Source organism: Populus nigra, chromosome 2, assembly GCF_951802175.1.
Source record: "Populus nigra chromosome 2, ddPopNigr1.1, whole genome shotgun sequence".
NCBI classification, from domain to species: Eukaryota; Viridiplantae; Streptophyta; class Magnoliopsida; order Malpighiales; family Salicaceae; genus Populus; species Populus nigra.
In genome coordinates, this window is record NC_084853.1 from 25,736,555 (window position 1) to 25,742,554 (window position 6,000).

The window sequence follows — 6,000 nt, forward strand, 5'->3', positions numbered from 1 at the left end:
TAACATTGGTGGAGTTCACATACAACAATAGCCATCAAGCAATGATAGGAATGGCCCAGTATGAAGCTTTGTATGGTAAAACGTGCAGGACTCCCTTTTATTGGGAAGAAATCGGGGACAAGAAGTTGTATGACTTGAAATTCATGTAGGTCATCATTGAAAAAATAAGAACCATCAAAGACCGGATAAAAGCCACCCAAGATAGACACAAAAAAATATGCGGATGTGAGGAGGAGACCCCTCAAGTTTAATGTAGGGGATCAGGTATTTTTGAAGGTAGTCCTGTGGAAAAATACGATGAGGTTTGGACTGAAAGGAAAGTTAGCTCCTCGTTTTATCGGGCCTGTTAAAATCTTGCAACGTATTGGACTAGTAGCGTACAAAGTAGACTTGCCCCCGCAGTTAGCCAAAGTCCACAATGTATTCCATGTCTCCTTGTTATGAAAGGCCAACATGGACCCACTCGGTTTCTACCTAGGTTCTGATAAAAGTCAAAAAAGACCTAACGCTTAAAGTTAGGCCCACAAGAATTCTAGATTGGTGAGTGAAAGAACTACAAAATAAGAGGATTCCCATTGTTAGGACCTTATGGCAGAGCGCACAAATAAAAGAAGAAACTTGGGAGAAAAAATCTAAAATGAGAAAGAAGTTCCCCAAACTATTTGAACAATCAGGTATGGAATGCAAGGCCTCCTTAATTGCAAGGATGAAATTTATATTAGAAGTGAAGAAAGTAAAAACCCAACAAAAAATAGTACTGATTTTTTTTATAGGTTTTAAATAAGTGCAGCCATGCATTATTTGTTTTTATAATTGTTGTTCAATAAATTTTATGTGAGTCTAGCATGATTGTCAGGTTCAAGACACTTGGGTCTGACAAAATGTTCCGGGTGGGAAAAAGGAGAGTAAACCAGGTGAGGCTTTTTGAAGGCTATATAAGATATCGACTATCTTATATGATTGAAATGGTTATTGTTCGTCATCATCTTCTGTAATGTCTATGTGTATTAGTAAAGGTAATGGTAGTGGTGATAATGATGGTGATTAAAAATCAAGAAAATGATGCCATGGATAATGAAAGGTAATGGAAGGATTTAGATTTTGAGGTGAATTGAGTTAAGAGTTTGGTCCTCAAATTAAAAATTCTTGATTAATAATAAGAAAATGAAAGCTACATGAAAACCATAATTTTGAAACCCGGCCTGACGAGGGCTGGAACCAGGTCGGGTTGAAGAAAAAATAGGGTAAGGAAAAAACCCGGTGTTACCCAGTTGATCCGGCGGGTTGACCCGGCAAGACCCGGTTGCAACCCGTTGACTTTTTTTTTACTAAAACGACGTCGTTTTGATATATAAAAAAACGAATTGACCCGGCCAACCCGGTGACCCAGTCAAAACCCGAAACTCGAGCTGGCCACTGGACCGGGTCTGAAAACTATGATGAAAACCATGACAACTTCATCTCTGTCTATTCTTATTATTAGATGCTACTACTATTATTAAGAAATTAAATTATCATTACTACAAAATTCTATATTTTTAAACCTCTACATAGATGGTCATACAAACCGGCAAAATGAAGATGATGGATGAACTATACATGAAGGTAAATCATTTTCTTACCTGCCACCTGTTGCGCTATCCACGAGAATCCAATCAACCAAGGAACATTCTTCATCTGAAATTTGATTTAGAAGGTTTCCATTCTCATTTGCATGGAGAACATGCACCATTCGATTTTTTCCCTTTAAATCTAGAAAAGCTGCCCGTGAACCTTTCCCATGAAGCTGAATAACAGATATCAAATTCGGAAACAAAAATGATATACTAGATACGTAGTCAAAAGTACGAAAATATACCTGCACAAATTCAAGGTTTGCTGCATCCGCAACTCTCAATAACGTGTCTGCATCATCATCCACAAACACCCCTACCGGGGCTGCTTCATATTCTCTTGCAACTTTCAAAATTTCCTTTGCAACTGGAAGTGAAATGGAACGTTTTGAGTTGGGCTAAAGAATCATCCCAATAAAATTAGCACCAGCTTCTGCTGCCATCACAGCATCTCGAGCTGAGGTAATCCCACAAATTTGAACCAAAAGGCACTTTTTTTCATGATCTTCATGAGGGAAGGTAGCTTTCTCTGATGGGGTGGAAACGCAATTAACCTTACTCCTTGGATGAGATGTAATTCTCGAGAAGTTCAGTTCACTCCCAGCTAGACCTGCAAATACTCAGCATTCTCGACTCTTTAAATATACACTATCAAAATCTCATTTAAACATTCAAAAAGAAATTGCATAAGAGTTATTTATGGATTGGGGTTTAATCCGTTGTCTATTGGGGTAAATGGGGCTGTAATTGTAACAGGCAGAAACAAAAGAATATTATATTCTAAAATAACAGAGGATGAAAAAACTACAAGGAACATGACTTCTTTGCCAGTGACCTCCAGTAGTCAACCCTATCAATAAAGAACAAAGATCAATGAAAAACTTAAAGACCCAGCGATCTTTATTAAAAAAAAAAAAACACATTTACAATTCTCAAATCATTAAAAACCAAACAGGATGTTGCTCCTTAAACTAGTATGATAAATGGATAGTTCAGATTTTTCATTGAATGTTTCGTCATTTCAAGATCATTTTTGAAGCACAAAGAACAATAAAATTTTAAATTATGTATTAACGAAGGTTAACAACTTAGTTGATATTTCAACTTAGTTGTTTAGAGAAAAACTAGTGTTGGTGCCTGCGCAATACCGAGGGCAACTGGCATTGATTATCGAGGAGCTGAAAAGATAGTGTGTTAAGTTGATTTGGTCTATCTTGGATAGTCCTTTAACAAGAAGCTTAATGAGATGTCTTTGCAACAAGGGCATCTGTTTATAATATTCGAGTCGTAAAGAGAGCTAATGTAAAAGTAAAGGAATTACTTGCCCAAGAGTATATTTATTGCATACGCTTTGATTAACTATCCTGATAATAAAAAGATGAAGGTTTCTTGTTAAAGGACGATTAGCAAAAACATACAATAAATTCAACATGAATGGTTGATGGTTGATGGTTGATTAACTATCCTGATAGTGGATGAAGACTGAAAAGGTAAAATAGGCTTGTAAAGAAGGTGGTTGTTCCCTGTAAATGGGAATCCGCCTTTAGCGAAAAGAGGCCAACAAACTAAAGCATTATAATGTTTGATCTCGTGTCCTTATTCTCAGTAGAAAAACAGCAATTTGAGATCAGTTCTATGTAAGAGGTTGAACCCGGTAACTTGTTTAGTCATTTTTCCATTTGACCAAAACAAATAACAATTTTAATGCTTCAAATGTCAAACTCAAACCTACCCCTTCCTCTTCCACGGTAAGTACCTCGGCCTCCACCTCTACCTCGTTGTTGGGGTCCATGACTGATTTGAAAGGCTTGTTCCATGCCACCTGATTTCAGATCTGGTACATCAAACACATGGAATCTATGAAAATGAAGCAATCATTTCATACAAACCATTAAGTCTCTGGTCCAAGTATACTTCATTAAGACACAATCTACATCAAATTATGTAAATCAAGAACATCAAACTAATAGAGTGTAGACAGGGAGAGAGGTTGAGCTTGCCTGGAGAGGCGGCGTATCTGGATATGGAGTTGAAAGTTCCATGAGAAGGAAGACGAAATGAAGCAGGAATAGAACCAAGTGCGCTTCGAAGGGAAGATAAAGATTGCATTTCCTTCTCTACTTTTCTTAGAATTCCTTTTTCTCTGGTTTATGTGTTATTGTAGGGTTTTTCTGGTTTCAGTGATGAGGGAGCCACTGTTGAATTACGGGCCAGCCCATTTCATTTTTTTTTTAGGGTTGGCCCAGCTGTGTTATTCTTTTTTATTTTTTATTTTTATTTTTTATTCTTTTATATTTTTAAATATTTTACCTTGAAGAACAAAAACACATTTAATTTTAATTTGAGAATAAAACAATAAAAATAAAAATAAAAAGAAAAAAAACCTCATGCATCATAAAATCTTTTTCATTGATATATTTCATGATTTTAAAATCAAAATTAACAAATAATTTTATTTTAAAAAAATATTTGAAAATTAATAAAATGATCTAGATAAATAAAAAAAATTATGTTATACAAGTTGTAACCAACAATTACTCACACAAGATGAGAAATAAAATCACATCTAGCTTCACACAAAAAAAATGATAAGAATTCCTATCTTTTATTCTTCTCTCCTCATTTTTTTTATGTATTTTCTAATAAATTTAAAAAAAAAAGTCTTTAAAATAAATTTCTAATTTTAAAAATGATTTAACTCAATTCCATCTTGCTACGGTGGACTAGCAGCGAGAGTTGGGTATTTAGTGCTAATCTAAATATAAACTAGAAAAATAAATTAAATTATTTTACTAAAATACATCATGAACGTTTTCAGGTTAAATCCCTCCCACTAAGAGCTTCGTTACTAAAATAGTTTCTTTGTAAGTTAATAAATTATGATTATAAGTGATCTTTAGCAGTTAACCTTGTCAATTATAGACTGAAAATCATTGAAAAACTTGAAGACCCAATAATATTTATTAAAACAAAAACACATTTATAATGCTCAAATCATTGAAAACCAAATAGAATGTTGCTCTTTAAACTAGTATGATAAATGAATAGCGTAGGCTTTTCATTGAATTTCAAGATCATTTTGAAGCTAAAAAGCACAATAAAAATTTAAATCATGCCTCCAGCTTTACTTCTTTTCCTTTTATCAAAATCTTATGAAAAATCACTTAAATCTCAACCTAAAAATAATAAATTTAAAAAAGAATTTATGTGATTGTGATGAAAATTCCTAGTGAATTAGCGTAAAAACTTTGGATGAAATAAGAAGATAAATATGTACCTTAGGATATTAAATGAGTGGTATTTTGGTAAATTAAAAAATTTATTCTCCCTTTTTAAAGGAAGGCCAATGAAAATGGAGAAAAAAAAGAAGTTGAAAATTCATTTTCTTTATTTTTGTAAACCCTCGATTAGTTTTTTTAAAACAATTAAAATCTTAACCTGGTTATAGAATGAGTTAAATTAAATTAAGAATATAGAACTAAATATCAAAGGATGGAATTAAAATAAATAAAAGAAAGTATAACACTCATTGTTAGAAAAAAACAAAGATGGGGATAAAATATAATAACTAAACAAAATAGGGTCAATATATAAATTGTCATAACCCATTTTTGGGTTATTCCCCAAATTCACTTTTTCTCTTCCAAAAAAATCAAAAATATATTCGGACTAAAAACAAAAAAAAATCTAAAAAATAATAACAGTGAAGAGGAGGATGTCAGAGCGTCCAGAAAATAGTTAGAATTTGGTTGAGGAGGTTCCAAAATACAAAGATTGAAATTTTACAGTATGTCGTTGACTGATGAGAACCCTGTTGACAAAGAAAAATTCAATTTGATGAAGAAATGTCCAAAATCAGGTGTTTATGGACTCAATTAAATTTTATTGGAGGTTTAATTGAATTTATAGAGGATTTGATTTCAAGAAAAATTGATTTTTAAGTCAATTTGGGCTTTAATCGGAAGAAATTAAAGTTTAGGGGTCAATTACAATTTTTAAGAGTTGATTTAGTTAAATCATGGGCTTAATTGCATAAATATTGAAGTTTAATGGCCAATTAAAAACTTGATTAAATAAATTCAAAACCAAGGACCAAACTGGAAAAGGCGCTGAAATCTGGGGTTTAAATTGAAGTTAATCAGGGGTTTAATTAGAGATAAATCACAAATTAAATGACTAAAGCGTAATTAAAGGACTAAAGCGTAATTTTCTTCTTCAGAGAGGCTGCTTGTGGGGCCTCCTTCTCAAGGTGTTTGACGCCTCGTTTCTTCCCCAAATTAAATGAAACTTGCATTGAAACGATCCTCTGACACTTGACTACATGAAAGTGTAAGCCGTTCGGGTTGATGTAGAGGCGGTGGCACCGTCCCAAAGTGGCCGACCCAAC

At 33.4% G+C, this 6,000-nt stretch overlaps 1 pseudogene; it reads right to left on the reverse strand.

Moving 5' to 3' along the window:
* LOC133682739 (N-(5'-phosphoribosyl)anthranilate isomerase 1, chloroplastic-like) overlaps positions 1 to 3,783 on the reverse strand; it is a 36,383-nt pseudogene extending 32,600 nt beyond the window's left edge.
* Positions 3,784 to 6,000: the final 2,217 nt, after the last annotated feature.